Here is a 17,211-nt window from a genome sequence, read left to right on the forward strand (position 1 = left end):
TTTAGCCTAATTATTGTCCACAAGACTGTACATTGTACAGACTTATAGAATGTATAATTATTGTACACAGGACAGAGGCTCTTTTGGTTTAATTTAGTTACACATTTTTATAAATTATTGGACGATGGCAAGCTTCTTTGCTCTATTAGTCAAAATCATCTCACAGAATTACGAGTCAAACTGTGAAACTGAATGTTAAACTCATATTTGCATTTGTGATTGTGTTCCTCTGAGAATAGAGAAGATGCTGTTCCATCATGTATATGCAGGTGTTTTCATGGTCCACTGACTTAAGTTTATTTATAATATGTGAGCTAAACCCCCCGATTCAATGAAAGACCTGAAACAAGAATGACAAAAAAAAGGGACACAAAGTCACAATTATATTTTATTTTATGACTGAATTATAATAAAATCACACATACAGGCTTGAATGAAATGCACAAAGCAGAGCAGCTGCAGATGAGAGCGACTGAAGCTGGATGTGGAGAATGAAGGAGTCGCTCATGTGCTGTTAGTCTCCATGTGAGACATGAGTGAGAAGAGCAGCAGATCTACTCTGAACACTGCTGTCTCGTCACGTGTCCAGTGAGCGCAGGCTGGCCGCTCCGTGTGGCCTCACAGCTCACTGAGACGCTCTCCATCCACTCCTGCTCAGAGAGAGTCAGGCTGCTGCTCCAGCTGTACAGACCGTCCTTCTCCAGGAGCCCAGCGCTGCTCTCCTGAGACCTGCTGTTCCCGTTCACCTTCCAGCTCAGGCTCCAGTCTGACGGGAAGCCCTTGCTGACCACACACACCAGTGTCGCTGTCTTCTTTGAGGAGATCTCTGTACTGGAGGGCGGCAGGACGCTCACTTTAGGACGAGTGATACCTGAGAGAAGCACAGAGAAATCAGAGTTACCAGTGTCTTTCCTTTATTTGTTCAGGAGAAATTCACCAACAGCAACACAAACAACACACTGAAGCAGAAAAACAGTGAAAGAAAATTAAATTATTATTCAGTGAACACATTAATGATCACAAATTACTACACATGAAAAAATAAAATTCAGCATTTAATATTCTGATTAGTCGCAAAATAAATTTAAAAGGAAATATCAGTGAGTTTCAAACTGCCACAAAAACTCAATCAAGCGTCACTTTTAGTCTATACAAAAACTTAAAGACCATTGTACGTAAATTTTACATCTTTAAACCTCTCAGCAGTCACAATATATTTTTACTGAACAAAAATGATAAGATTAGAAATTAGTTAGATTAGAAATTTGTCAGTTTTACAAGTTGAAAAAAAGATTTTGACTGAGAATTGTTTTTAAATAAATTTCAGTTCACTGAGCATCAATTTTGCAAGCAAAAATCTACCGAAAAAGGCAAATAAAAGTCCAAAATAAATAGCAAACTCAGTAGCAATAAAATTTCAAAACGTTTATCTGAGAATTTTTACAAGGCTGTGATCAACAAAGCAATGAAAGTTATTTTGAAGTTTTATTATAGATTTAAAGTGTGATTTTCATGATCAACTTCACTGTAACTCGCTTTGGTTAAAAACAAAGATCAGATGTGATTATAATTGCAGTGGATGTGTGTTTTTAAACTTAATATCTACAAATACTCTATAAGCTCCTACAGTATCTGACAGAGCTGCTTCATAAAGAAAAAATACAAGAACATAATTCCCATGTTTGGAAATATTGAACTTCTTTGAACAATAGACTAGAAAAAATACATCAGTTTGAGACTTTAAAACTGAACTAAGCTTTACTAAACAAAATCAACACTAAAATGTAATTTTTAGGTTTAAATGATGGATTTAGTTTTCAAGTGGTGGCCAAATAGCAGCCTATAATGATATTCACGTTTAACGTATTTTCAACCATTTATGACTGAATTAACTAATATGAAAAAACAGCTGACAACTCAAATGAAACAACAATGAAAACCATCTTTACAGTGTCGACAAACAATCAATGTGAACTATAACTACACAATGAGAATATAAAAAATTTGAAGAAGCATCCTTTCGATAAAGTGCCAAAAAGTATTAAACAGTCTCTTGTCATACCATTAATAATGTTAATATCTGATGATTTACTTACTGCCAACATCCAGTTTGGTGCCGCTGCTGAAACAAACTAATAGAGCAGCTGAACAAAAACCTCCTGAACGCTTCACTAACTGAACAAACACACATCAACAAACACATCCACTCACAGCACAAACTACCTTACTTTATGCAGCCTGCATCATAACTACATTACATGATTTATAAAAGTGAACATGTTTTATATCGTGTGTGACACGACTCACAATTAAACTGATTCAGTGATTGACAGAAACAAGTGTGTGATGATCCTCATGTCTGTTAAAAACCTGCAGGAACATACAAGGATGAGGAGTAAACAGTGGTGGAGGAGTAAACGGGGATTAACAGTGGTGTTTTGATCCAACTACAGTAAAAATATTCTCAAAGTCTCACAGAAGAGATTTAGGTTAATATGATAAAGCTGGTCTTGTAGATCTATTGAGAATTGAATTGAATGATGCCATTTTTAACAGTTTGGCTCTTAAATATTATGAAAAAAACTTTTTACTCTATGTTCTCACTTCAGTAATTGTTCTTTATTATACTATATGTGTCTGCTAGTGAGTGACTGTCTTGAGGGGAATAATCTTGAGTGTGTTTGCATATTGATCAGATGCTTGAGTGCTCTGAGAGTGTTTATAGTGCTGTGAGTTTAACACTTCATCACTGAGAGCTTTTCTGCATTCAAACTCAACGTAAACCATCAACAAGAAGATGATGATCATCAGCGTCTGTATCTGGACACTCATTCTTTCTGTTCAAGGTTCATTTGCTCTATTAATAACTCAAAATGTGATTTATATGCATGATTTTGATGGTAAAAACTGATTTTGTTCTGGATACTTTGACTTTAATAACTGTTGCAATTATTATCTCATGAAATGTCATCCACAGAAGCTACAGGACAAATTTCTGTAACTCAGACTCCCTCAGTAGCAGCTGTTCGACCAGGAGAAACAGTTACTATAAACTGCCAAACTAGCAGAGGAATCGGAGATCGTTCAGCGGGTTGTGGTTCCTGTCTCGCCTGGTATCTGCAGAAACCTGGAGAAGCTCCTAAACTCCTCATTTATTACATTAGATCACGGCAGTCAGGAACTTCCTCTAGATTCAGTGGCAATGGAGCAGATTATGGAACAGATTTCTCTCTGACCATCAGTGGAGTCCAGACTGAAGATGCTGGACATTATTACTGTCAGAGTCGACACTATATCAGTGGTAGCTGGGTGTTCACACAGTGATAAAGAGTCGTACAAAAACCTCCGTCAGTCAGAGTCACAGTGACTGAACTCATCCTGCAGCTGCCCAAACACTTTCACACACACTCAACAACAAGTACACACTACACGTTTCAGGAGTGACAACCGCATTCAAACAGTGAGTCCTGTGAATTATCGTTCCAGGAGTAAAAGGTGAACTGACAACCAAATTTAGCTGTAGTGTGTACGTGGCCAAAGAAACAAACACAATCCTAATCTCATTTTTTCTGCAATAGTATTTTTGAAGAAAGTTTGAATTATTATTATAATTTTTTTTTGTAACTGTATTTTTTCAGATCATTTATGGTTCATTTATCCTATCCTACACTCAAAAAAAAATTCTGTAAAATCTGTATAGGGCATATACTGTTAATATACTATTAATACAATGAATTAGTTTTTTTACCCCTGAATGTGACAAACCCTATTAAACATGATCAGATGCTTCACCATCCCATAATCTGTCCAGCCTGGTGGTGTAAGGATTCACTCGTCTCCTCGGTGCATGGTTATAAATGTTGCCGTGTTTTTGTTTTAATGTTTCTGTAATGGTTAATCCATCAGTATGTGTAAGCTCTTTAGTCACAGTAGTATTTCTAGTGCTAAAATATAATTATTGTTGTTATCAATGAATTTTCAAATTTACTGTTTTACAAGAAGGGCAGCAAAATAGTAAAGCACTTTATTATTATTTATTATTTTTATTCAGATTTACATTTATGCATTTAGCAGACGCTTTTATCCAAAGCGACATGTTACAGTTTTTACATTTTATCAGCTCTTGCCCCCTCAGATGCCCCCAGCGTGTTTAAAACATAGGCCTACACAGTGTATGTTTTTGCTAAATCGCTTGCAAATATAAGATTGTTGTATACCCTACATACCACGTAATATTAGAATAGGTACCCCTTAGTTTCAAAATACTTACAGTAGAAATAATTTTACAGGTTATTACCCCTTTATTCCCCAAACTTCACATATTATTCCCTAATACCTACATGGAGGTACTGAATAGGTACACTATAATTACAAAAAAGTTACACTGTAAATTCTGTTTACTTATGCAGTACGTTGCGGGCTGTAATCTAAAACGTTAGCGGAAAATCTTGAAGGAACTAGTGGCAAATTATTCTTCCGGGTTTTGACATCAGCCCTGCACGTTAATTATTGAACTCGTGTGCAAAGAATGGCAGAGCAGGCTACACACAACATGACATTATCTATCAAATAAGTTTAAAAACAGCTGTTGCATTTTATTGTGCAGCATTTTAATTGGTCAGTCTATCAATTACAGTAACAAATTAACAATTGAAAGTTTTTTTATTTTAAGCCATCAGAAATCTAGATTCCCAGATCCCTCATGGCTACACGCTACATGCGATCACATGAGCAGATGACAGAATCATGAACCGAACCAGATGATTGTCTACCCAAAGATTCACAATCCTAGTCCAGTCAAATATGAATCTACCAGTGCAAAGTCTCCATCCCTTGTTACAGTTCATTAAGTTCATTCATAAGCTGTATGAGTCTTATAATACTACCAGTCAAACTTCATAACTGTCTCATCACTCCATGAAAAGAAGTGAGACTGAATCTGTTCGAGTTCAGAGCGTTAAACCAATCGAACAGTGTTTAGTGATTCTGATCGTCTCAGCATAGAGAAGCTCCATCTCTAGAGATCGTGTTCAAACCCCAAGAGCTTCAGTTCACATTTACTGCTAAACGCCTTTTATACTGTAAATTTTACAGATTTGTTTTTTACAGTGTTTGATGAGAAAACATGAAATACTTTCAAAATTATGATATGCTCCTTCTTGATTTAGGAAACAAATTCAATGTTATTTAAAAAAAATTATATTTGATTAGGACAATTATAAGGTGGCTGAGAGAGCTCAAAGCGCTGCAAATAGAAAAAAAACACCTGCAAATTAAGTAAACAACTTCAATTTGACAACACACGCGCTGCAAATGCTCACAATAAAATTCTAATAAAATTGTTTATTTGTTTGTGTTGTGAGCATCACCTGCTGTCAAATTGATAAAGATGTTTTCTCGATTTGCTGGTGCTTTTTCTATTTGCATGTGTTTTCTGAAGTTGCAGCGCGTTGAGCTCTCTCGGCCACCATACAATTACTCATAAACAGAATTATTAGTAAGCATAATGTGTTAAATTATTAATTTTTAATGTTGATCTGCTGAATTACTTTTTTTGTCTGATGATGACACAAATTAAATTAAACGTATTTAGTCTACACTCTTCGACTTTTGTGTCACGCACAAAATTAAATATATTAAGAAATAACTGAAAATATTATAAATATTGGAATTAACTCAAACATTAGGTGTGAAAATATTTATGTAAAACAAAAATGCAATTAATATGAAATGTGGCTTGAAATGTAAAAAACAAGAAAATTTAAATATGACACATTCATAATATAGCAGACAAGATGAAGTAATTACATACATAAACTGGTGCACTCAATTAATAAAACGGAATGAAAACTGACAATAAATAAGATGTGAAATGTAAGTAAAGATTTTCAATAATATATTTTTTATAATGACTTCAGAGTATTGTTGCCAAATGTTCTTAAATAACCTTAAACCTCAGTTTAAGAAACACACACATACATTTTTATTAAATAATTTAAAAAGACTTACTTCTGATGGTCAGTTCAGTTCCTGCACCAAAAGTGTACCACAGTGCTTCATTCTCGTGAAAACATCACACTCAAATGAACACAAACTCCAGAATGATACTCACACACACTGATATGAGACTCAACTCAACATCATCGATAGGTTATTAAAAAAAAGCAGCACAAAATGTTCATCTTTAAAAATAAAACTTATTGCATGAAGGCTTATCACATTTTCAATACATGTGATTTTAAACTCTGCTAATTCTATGTACCTGCTCTATAATGAAATCTTCTTTAGCAAGATTTAAATGGTCATTCCGTATTGGATTACCTTTGACCTGTTATACAGTATCATAGATTATATTAAGCATCATCTCAGCATCAAAGTTTGAATGAAACTGATCATTTAAACTGTGTTTACTGGGTGAAGCACGACCCAAAATAACATGGAATGGTAAACGGTAAATAAAAATTTATTTGCAAAGATACTGAAGAAATAAAATGGCAAAACTGTGTATCTCTACTGTCTTGTGGTAAATGATGTGGAGTGTGTTTGCATATTGATCAGATGCTTGAGTGCTCTGAGAGTGTTTATAGTGCTGTGAGTTTAACACTTCATCATTGTGAATAGTGTATATTTGAAATAAACTATATTATTGAAATATTTTATATTATGTCAAATTATGTATTTTTATGGACTAATAAATGGTTTGTTTTTCAGGGTGTTGAGGTCAGATCACAATCACTCAGACTCCTTCAGTGAGAGGGTTTTCCACCTTCTCAAAGTCTGCAGCTACGTGTGAATCTACAAGTGAAGAATATCCATCTCTCATTACAGTACATTAAGTTCATTATAAAACTACCACTCAAACTTCATAACTGTCTCATCACTGCATGAGCAGAAGTGAAACTGTTCAGTTCAGAGCGTTGAACCGATCAAACAGAGAAACTGTGAGTTTGAGGTGAAAATCAGATTTGCATTGACAGCTTTAGTGATTCTGATCGTCTCAGAATAGAGCAGCTCCGTCTCCAGAGACCATGTTCAAACCCAAGAGCTTCAGTTCACATTTACTGCTAAACGCAGCTGTTCTCAACTATTACAATCATCACCAGCAGCTGAAACTTTAGTGAAGGAAGGACACACTGATCAATGATGCAGTCGAACACAAATGTAAGGCGTTCAGAAGCTTTATTGAATGAACAGCAATGGCAGCAGATTGAAAGACTGCTGGAGTATTGAGCTGTAAATCACGTGACTGCTGTGAATCCTGCTGCTCTTCACTGGAGAAACATCAGCACTCGGAGCTCTTGAGGAACAAGGTCTCTTGAGCAGATCCGTCATGTGTTACTCTGCAGACGAAGCGCTCTGCACCTTCCCAGCGTGCTTTGCTGAGGCTCAGGACGCTGCTGCGGCTGTAGCGTCCGTCCCGCTCGCTCTCTGCGCTGGTCTGAACCCCCTCGCTGACCTCTGACCCGTCCAGCGTCCAGCTCACCTGCGCCCCCTGTGGAGAGTAAGAGCTGAGCAGGCAGAGCAGTGCGGCTGAGCCTCCAGAGATCTGCAGAGAAGAGGGAGGCAGCAGAGACACGGAGGGCTTCACTGCGGGACCAGCTGAAACACACAAACACACACAACACAAACTCACACTCCAGCACTCTTAGCATTCTGACCATAGCTCATAGTTTCAGACATGATAAAGCAGGAAAAATCACAATCATTTCATCGTTACTGTAATCTCACCTCACTGCTTTCATCCATATTCCACATAGACACTATTTAAATCTCTATTAAATAAATGTTTACCACTACTGAATGTATCATGTACATCTAAGTTTTCTGAAGCAAATACTATAAGAATTATAACAATTAGCTATTTTCTAAATTAATAAAATTGTCAAACTGATTATAAAAACACTGTTCACATGCATTCATGATTATATTTAAAAAAAAAAAATTATATATGAATTGCATTTTTAAAAGATCATATCAGAAACTCACAATCATAATTATATGGAAATGTACTTTCTTTTATTATTTCAATAACTTAATTTATTTTGTCTGATGATGATGCCTACAAAATGTGATTTATTTTGTTTGTATTATCAAACTTTTGTACCATTCATTTCAAAAACTTATTTGTTAACTTTAATCAAGAATTTGGACATAATTATATTACAAAATAATTGTATATATATCAAACTATTTCAATCAATGATTTAAAACTTAGTTAAAAGTTAGCTATAATAAGATGTGAAATTATTCATGTAAAGTGAAACAAAAATGGAAAAGATATGACATGAATTTCAATGAAAAAACCCCGAATGTCATGAAATATCACTGAATATTAATACATAATTGTAAAATAGCAGACAAAATGAACTATTAACTATGAATCAATTAAATTAATCATAAAATGTTGCAATTCATGAAAAAACCTTTCTAACTTTATGATTGTTTAACTTCAGTAACAATTTATAATAAGTGTTGCCAAATATTTGCTTAATAAAATTAAGTAAATTCAAATAGGCTATCAGACATTTTTATAATAGAATTGAAGAGACTTACCGATCGTCAGTTTAGTTCCTCCACCAAAAGTGTACCACAGTGCTTCATTCTAGTGAAAGCGTCGTACAAAAACCTCCGTCACACTCAAATAAACACAAACTCCAGCAGAGAAAGAGAGAACAACACACACACACACTGATATGAGACTCAACATCAGCTCTTCAACATCAGTGATGGATTAATGTAGAAAGTGGCACAAAACGTTCATCTTAAAAAAAAAAAAAACTTTATTGCATGAAGGCTGTATTAGTAACGATAAGAAAATAAAAAAAAGAAGAAAAAAAGGCAAAACTGTGTATCTCTACTTCCGGTAAATGATGTGGAGTGTGTTTGCATATTGATCAGATGCTTGAGTGCTCTGAGAGTGTTTATAGTGCTGTGAGTTTAACACTTCATCACTAACACACACAACAATCTTCATCAACATGACCTTCATCGTCTTCATCTGGACTCTTTTATACTGCTTTACACTACAAGGTGAATAGTGTATATTTGAAATAAATCATTTAAATAATATAATTTTAAAGCTGCTTTAAAATAGACAAATAAATGTATACATTTTATGGACTATAATAAATGGTTTGTTTTTCAGGATGTAAAGCTCAGATCACAGTCACTCAGACTCCTTCAGTGAAAACTGCCACACCAGGAGAAAATGTAGAGATGAGCTGTAAACTCAGTAAACCTTCACCCTGCAGCACACCATGTGTGGCCTGGTACTTACAGAAACCTGGAGAAGCTCCTAAACTCCTGATTTATTATATAAACCGCCTCCAGTCAGGAACTCCATCTAGATTCAGTGGCAGTGGATCTGGGACTGATTTCTCTCTGACCATCAGTGGAGTCCAGACTGAAGATGCTGGATATTATTACTGTCAGAGTGCACACAGTGGTCCAGTGATCACACAGTGATAAAGAGTCGTACAAAAACCTCTGTCAGTCAGAGTCACAGAGACTGAACTCATCCTGCAGCTGCTCAAACACTCAACAACAAAAGGCTTTAAAATATTTTAAAACACAAATGTCTTTGACATATTTAAAAAAGATGGCAATTAAACTGGACATTATTCGCACTCAACACTACAACGTCTTTGCATAATTTACAGTGTAGGGCCTATACTTTGCAGCATTCAGCAATTAAGCTAAAGTATCCCCACCCCATGAACTTTCAGTAAATTAGTCAATCCCCAGCATTTTTTTCCCATTCACAAAAAGCAAATTCTAACCCAAAAAATATTTAGATCAGCTCTCTTTGTTTTACATTTATGATCTTTATGTTTTCTATGTAATGTTTTGTCTCTTGCTGCCCCCGGTTGAAGAAAAAATTAATAATTTTTCAAAAATTATCTTATCTATCTAAAATCAAGAATAATACATAAGGTTAGTAAATGATGGTAGAATTATTTGTTTGGGGTGAACTGTCTTTTAAAATACAGCGACATCTAGGGCCTGTTTACACCTGGTCACTCCATGTGTTTTCTCTGATCGGATATCTATCTGATTTGTTAAAACGTTTTGGCCACATAAATGTGTCTTCGCAAAACGGATATAAATCCGTTCTTCAATTCTGGCGCTATATGCAAATTTAACGGAGTTCATGTGAATGAAAGCAATAGATTTGCGCTGCATTTTATTCATTATCAGATCATTTCAATCTCAGACCGCATCAGGAGAGCGCGCGGCATCAGCACTGGAAAGATAGGTTAGTCTCACTACTTTTAATGAAGATGATTGTGTGTTGAGCGTCTGCCACTTACTTTAAGTTTCATTCGTGGCAGAGGAATTCCGACATGACTGTTCACACTGCGGTCACATTTCAAAACATCTGACCTGTATCAGATTTAGTACTACATATGGAAGTGGCACAAATCTGAATTGAAAAGATCTGATTCCATGGTTTGTGCTGTTTACACCGTCATGACAAATACAGATCTGAGTCACATATGAGCTAAAAATTGGATTTGGGCCACATTTGCCTGCAGTGTGAACGTAGTTGACTTACCCTGAGATGGAAACGAGTTCAGGTTCAGAAGAGCTGAACTGAGTTCAGTCAACTTTGAGTTAAGCTTGTGCACCACAACTATGTAAAGCCAAGGTCAATAGAGCTCCACAATTACAATTCACCATGGCAACAGGCAACAGCACCCGACAAAAAGATGCTGTTATAATATCAGAGGTGAAAACTGCCATAACGGATATAATATAATAATGAACTAATATTCATTCTCATGCTATCTCATAGGCCAAAACAAAAGTATGTGGCAGCAGCCAAAAATTTAATATATTAAAAATTTAAATCAGGTAAAGCTTTAAGCATAAATGGTTCATGGGTGTAGACAGGGACGGTCGCGGTGAACATCAATCTGGTTTAGGTTGATATAAACATTCTCTGTCAACTCAGAGTTTGATTCAGAGTTTGCAGCTAACTCTGGAGCACATGCACCTGAAAGTGTGACACGTGCAGGAAACAGCCAATCACACAGAACATGAAGAGCATCGGTTTGATTCACTTCTCGCAAGAGTCTTCGCAATTCATTTGCTGAAGATTAAAATATGTTGTTAGTAATAAATTTAAATGCATTTACAAGGCAGAAATGAACACTGCTGCTGCAGTGAAAGTTTGAGAAGGCAGCAAAAAGAAAATCTATCTGACTATGAACATGAATCTGAACTGAATTCACAAAGAGCCCATAAGAAAACACAAGTTTAGTCATTTTAAAAGCTATATATTAAAACTTATTTATAGGCTATGTATATTGAAATTAATTTACATGGAAAGTTTAATATTAATTGCCAGTTCATATAAAAAAATATTTGAATATATGAATTATACATAATTGTATCATATTATATGAATATAATGAATAATTAGCTGAAATGCAAAAGATGGCAATTTTGTCTTTCATTGTAAACTGCTTTAATTTGGAGCGAGAGATACAGGGAGAGTGGCCTTATTGCATCAGATATACAGTATGTGACTTTGCTCACAGCTGATTGGTCCAGTTTGATTTTGCGATCTTGACCCCAAATAAAACATCCCCCAGTCAGTTTGGATTGATACATTAAGAGATTTTAGTATTATATAACATGGGTAAGCTCTATCCACTTTTACTTTTAAAAAGTAGATGTAATGAAATAAGGCCGGAGACCCCTGCCTCACACAATCATAAATGTATCCCTGATAAACTTACCTTATAAAACTATGACTCAAACTTCATAACTGTCTAATAACTATATGTAGTTACTATATGTATTAATCACATTGTCATTAGACATTAGAGTTAGGTGTCTGAATGATCATGCATTTCTCAATGTTTTTTAAATTCAGTTTTAATCATTAAAGCAGTTTTGTTGACCTGTGACCCTGGAATGACCTTTGCCCTCTCATGGAGTTCAGTGACATACTTAGTCATGCAACTCTGTCATTTGAAACATAAGAAAACCTGGAGCTTCAGAGACATGAATCAATGGTTTTGACTCATAACAAGAGAAAAGATCCTGATATGTTTCACGTGCATCATCTCCTGAAACAAGTACACAGATTTACATAGAGACAAACCACTCAAATTAAACTTTGTTTATTGAACTGTTGCACAAAAGCCATATCACACTCGCAATCATGCTGATATTCAGATGAAACAGCGCTCTTACTTGTGTGATATTGCTTTTTATCAATAAAGAATTATATTAACGTGAATTTTTGAATGTTTCCTGAATGTCAAAGAAACAGCACATTAAACTTGTTCACTACAGAGAGTTTGAATAGAGAGTCTGTTTTACATGAGCGACACACGCTTCAGTGCTCTGCATGTATTTATAACTCTGTCAAACATCAGACATGATCAACAACTGTTTCCACTCTAACTGAACCTACAACCAACAAAAATGACTTTCTTCACCATATTGATCTGGACGCTGACAGCATTATTTCAAGGTTTGTGTCAGTAAAGACTTAAGACATAATTGTGAAGTTGTGAAGATATATTTTGTAAAAGTTTGTAAAAGTGTTTGTGATGTCTCATATTTCTCATTTGACAGAATCTATTGGGCAAGTGACAGTTTCTCAAACTCCCTCAGTGCTGCTCGCTCAAACTGGACAATCAGTCACTGTAACCTGTAAATTTAGCAGTGATTCCTGCTGTACTAGTGATGGAAATCCTGCTCTCAGCTGGTACTTACAGAAACCTGGAGAAGCTCCTAAACTCCTGATTTATTATACAAGCAACCTCCAGCCAGGAACTCCATCACGATTCAGTGGCAGTAAATCATCTGGGAGAGATTTTACTCTGACCATCAGTGCAGTCCAGACTGAAGATGCTGGACATTATTACTGTCAGAATGCACACAGCGTCAGTGGTTATGTGTTCACACAGTGATGAAGAGTCGTACAAAAACCTCCATCAGTCAGAGTCAGCGTGACTGAACTGATCCTGCAGCTGCTCAAACACTCTCACACACTCAACAGTGAAGATTTTCATGGATATTAAATAAAGTGTACATTCAGTTTTTCACTTGCTAACTACTTTATCTTATTAAATCTTTATATTATTAAATTGATCTAACACTATATCTGTGAGGTTCATAATTTGGCTGCATGTTCTTGTTTCATCATGAATCTGCAGGTGTTTTTATGCTCCACTGAGTGAAGTTTCTTTGAAAAAACTTTGATCTCATGAATGACTCAAAACAAAAATGACACAGAATTCTAAAACAAAGTTACAATTGTATTTACTGATTGAATTTTAATATAATTATAACTGAATGATAAAGCACACATATAGTCTTGTATGAAGCACACAAAGCAGAGCAGCTGCAGATGAGAGCAACTGAAGCTGGATGTGGAGAATGAAGGAGTCGCTCATGTGCTGTTAGTCTCCATGTGAGACATGAGTGAGAAGAGCAGCAGATCTACTCTGAACACTGCTGTCTCGTCACGTGTCCAGTGAGCGCAGGCTGGCCGCTCCGTGTGGCCTCACAGCTCACTGAGACGCTCTCCATCCACTCCTGCTCAGAGAGAGTCAGGCTGCTGCTCCAGCTGTACAGACCATCCTTCTCCAGGAGCCCAGCGCTGCTCTCCTGAGACCTGCTGTTCCCGTTCACCTTCCAGCTCAGGCTCCAGCCCTTGCTGGCCACACACACCAGTGTCGCTGTCTTCTTTGAGGAGATCTCTGCACTGGAGGGTGGCAGGACGCTCACTTTAGGACGAGTGACGAGAAAACATTTCTCTCCTTTCAGGCTCATAAAAAATGCATGAAAAATTAATGTGATGTCATTAATAACTAAGTCATGTTTCTATCCAACTATAGTCAAAAATATTCTCACAGTCTCACAGAACAGAGTCAGGATAATATACTAAAGTTGATCTTGTATTATTGTATTCAGAAGTGAATTATCTGATATAATTGATAACAACCTGGCTATTAGAAGATATAATGTTATGAAAAAGATTAATTTTTTTCTCATTTCAGTAACTGTATTTTGTGTCTGTTAATGAGTGACTGTCTTCAGGTAAATGATGTGGAGTGTGTTTGCATATTGATCAGATGCTTGAGTGCTCTGAGAGTGTTTATAGTGCTGTGAGTTTAACACTTCATCACTGACACACACAACAATCTTCATCAACATGACCTTCATCATCATCTTCATCTGGACTCTCACAGCGTTTGCTCAAGGTTTGTGGAGCACAAGTTTGATATCAATTCATTTCTTCAAGTATATTGTCAAAGTTTTGAGTTGATTTTCTTCTTGTTGTGTTTCAGAGAGTAGAGGACAGATCAGCGTCACTCAGAGTCCCTCAACGACAGCAGCTCAACCAGGAGAAACAGTCAAAATCAACTGTAAAACCAACAGAGATGTGTACAGATGGAGTGATGGGGATGAAGAGTTAACCTGGTACTTACAGAAACCTGGAGAAGCTCCTAAACTCCTGATTTATTTGGCAAGCACCCTCCAGTCAGGAACTCCATCTAGATTCAGTGGCAGTGGATCTAACAGTGATTTCTCTCTGACCATCAGTGGAGTCCAGACTGAAGATGCTGGACATTATTACTGTCAGAGTTTTCATTGCAGAACAGATTCTGATGGTGATTGTGTGGGTGATGATGTGTTCACACAGTGATAAAGAGTCGTACAAAAACCTCCATCACTCAGAGTCACAGAGACTGAACTGATCCTGCAGCTGCTCAAACACTATCACTCACTACTGACACACAGAGACAAACACAGCAACTACACATGAGCTCAGAACTGAGTTAGGAGTCAAATCAGCTCTATTAGGCTGCATTTACACTGGCACAAAAAAAAAAAACAATTTCAAAAAACATTTTTTGCTCACATCTGACACAGATTGGAATTTGTTGCACACGTGTAAACACAAAAACCTGTGCGAGGTCCGATTTTTTCACATCCGATCTGAGCCACTTCCAAATGTGGATTTTAATCGGATACACTGGATACATCTGATATCTGGACAGCCGACCTATGTCTAAACACACATATCCGATTCTCCATACAACTCCCAATGCGAGTGGCGTTTTAATACCGGCGTGCTGTATGAGCTCGCATTTTATTGAGATGGAAACTTTTTATAGGTAAGAAATTGCTCATTCAGGAGCTGGTTTTCAAGCCCTGCCCCATGAATTTTGAAAATACAACAGCTAAAAGCTACATTATATTTCTTGGCAATGAGGTGATAACTTAGCAGTTTCTGTAATTAAACTGACAAGCTTGTTCGCAATGCTTCACAATCACTCGCTCCCTCTCACGTGGGTGCATGAGTTTGTTCGTTTGTTCGTTCTCTCGTTAATTCATTCAAATTCATTTAAATAAATATCATCTTTATGTCAAAGAATTCCACCTCTAATAAGCAGTAGATAAAATGGTCTAACAAATTAAAATTACCGTTATTTTCCAGGCTTTATCCGTTCAGTCAGATTTAGTGCTGCAAAACATCCATGAAAGCCGTTGTCTATGCTGGCAAATAATAATGGCCATTCGACGTGAATTATTTAAATAATTTTAATAGCACAGTAAAACCCTAGGGTCTACCATGTGCACAGTAAAGCAATCACTGCAGACAATCCGTTTGGGCGGGAATTAATGTGTAAACAGATATCGGATACCAGTCGTGTCTAAAGCGAATGTAAACAGACGGGCCAAAAAATTTGGATATGGTCAAAAGATCGGATTTGTGCATTAAAACTTGCAGGGTATCCATACGCATTCTTGAAAATCTTGTCTTATGAAACTACCACTCAGACTTCATAACTGTCTCATCACTGCATGAGCAGAAGTGAAACTGTTCAGTTCAGAGCGTTGAACCGATCAAACAGAGAAACTGTGAGTTTGAGGTGAAAATCAGATTTGCATTGACAGCTTTAGTGATTCTGATCGTCTCAGAATAGAGCAGCTCCGTCTCCAGAGACCATGTTCAAACCCCAAGAGCTTCAGTTCACATTTACTGCTAAACGCAGCTGTTCTCAACTATTACAATCATCACCAGCAGCTGAAACTTTAGTGAAGGAAGGACACACTGATCAATGATGCAGTCCAACACAAATGTAAGGCGTTCAGAAGCTTTATTGAATGAACAGCAATGGCAGCAGATTGAAAGACTGCTTGAGTATTGAGCTGTAAATCACGTGACTGCTGTGAATCCTGCTGCTCTTCACTGGAGAAACATCAGCACTCGGAGCTCTTGAGGAACAAGGTCTCTTGAGCAGCTCCGTCATGTGTTACTCTGCAGACGAAGCGCTCTGCACCTTCCCAGCGTGCTTTGCTGAGGCTCAGGACGCTGCTGCGGCTGTAGCGTCCGTCCCGCTCGCTCTCTGCGCTGGTCTGAACCCCCTCGCTGACCTCTGACCCGTCCAGCGTCCAGCTCACCTGCGCCCCCTGTGGAGAGTAAGAGCTGAGCAGGCAGAGCAGTGCGGCTGAGCCTCCAGAGATCTGCAGAGAAGAGGGAGGCAGCAGAGACACGGAGGGCTTCACTGCGGGACCAGCTGAAACACACAAACACACACAAAACTCACTTCTTCACATCTGCAGCTACAATCTTCACTGGAGCAGACGTGATAATGCAGAGAAAATCACAATCAGTTCATCATTTTACTGTAATTCTATTTCACTGCTGTCATTCATATATCACAAACACTATCATGAGTCAAGTTAGAAAATATTCTCCACTGGCTAATTTAATATTTACTATTATGAAATGGACACTGTAAAAAAAAAAAATAATAATTTTAATGGTAAAAGACTGTAAAAATGCTTCAGTAAAAACCTGTTAATCAGTTAACAATAAGTTCCCTACTATATACGATGAAAAACTAATAAATCGAACATGACATGACATGACATGATTTTACAGTAAAATACTGTTAAAGTTTCTGGAAGTAAAAAGGAACAAGTCTGACAATCACAGCTGTCCTTTTGTCCAGTTGTCATTTTTTTACTGTACATTTTATAGATTTATTTTTTACAGTATCAAGTACAAGATATGTTGAAATATAAATCAGTTCTCTGAAGCAAACATAAAATACTTTCAAAATTATAATATGCTCCGTTCTGATTTAGGAAACAAATTATATATGTTATTTTGAAAATAATCTTTGATTAGTACAATTACTCATAAACAGCATAATGTTAAATTATTCATTTTTA

The 17,211-nt window shown here is 36.7% G+C and overlaps 3 gene segments (V, D, J or C); 1 reads left to right on the plus strand and 2 right to left on the minus strand.

Moving 5' to 3' along the window:
• Positions 1–13,461: 13,461 nt before the first annotated feature.
• LOC306865327 (Ig lambda chain C region-like) lies at positions 13,462–13,794 on the minus strand. The segment is given in 1 exon: positions 13,462–13,794.
• Positions 13,795–14,151: 357 nt separating this feature from the next.
• The window catches only part of LOC306864845 (Ig kappa chain V-III region MOPC 63-like), a 684,433-nt gene continuing 681,373 nt past the window's right edge, over positions 14,152–17,211 (plus strand). Inside the window, exons 1-2 of the V gene segment in view lie at positions 14,152–14,225; positions 14,313–14,618.
• LOC306864846 (Ig kappa chain V region K29-213-like) overlaps positions 16,115–17,211 on the minus strand; it is a 764,502-nt gene continuing 763,405 nt past the window's right edge. The window contains exon 3 of the V gene segment in view: positions 16,115–16,550.

Source organism: Barbus barbus (genome assembly GCF_936440315.1).
Source record: "Barbus barbus genome assembly, chromosome: 46".
Taxonomy (NCBI): Eukaryota; Metazoa; Chordata; class Actinopteri; order Cypriniformes; family Cyprinidae; genus Barbus; species Barbus barbus.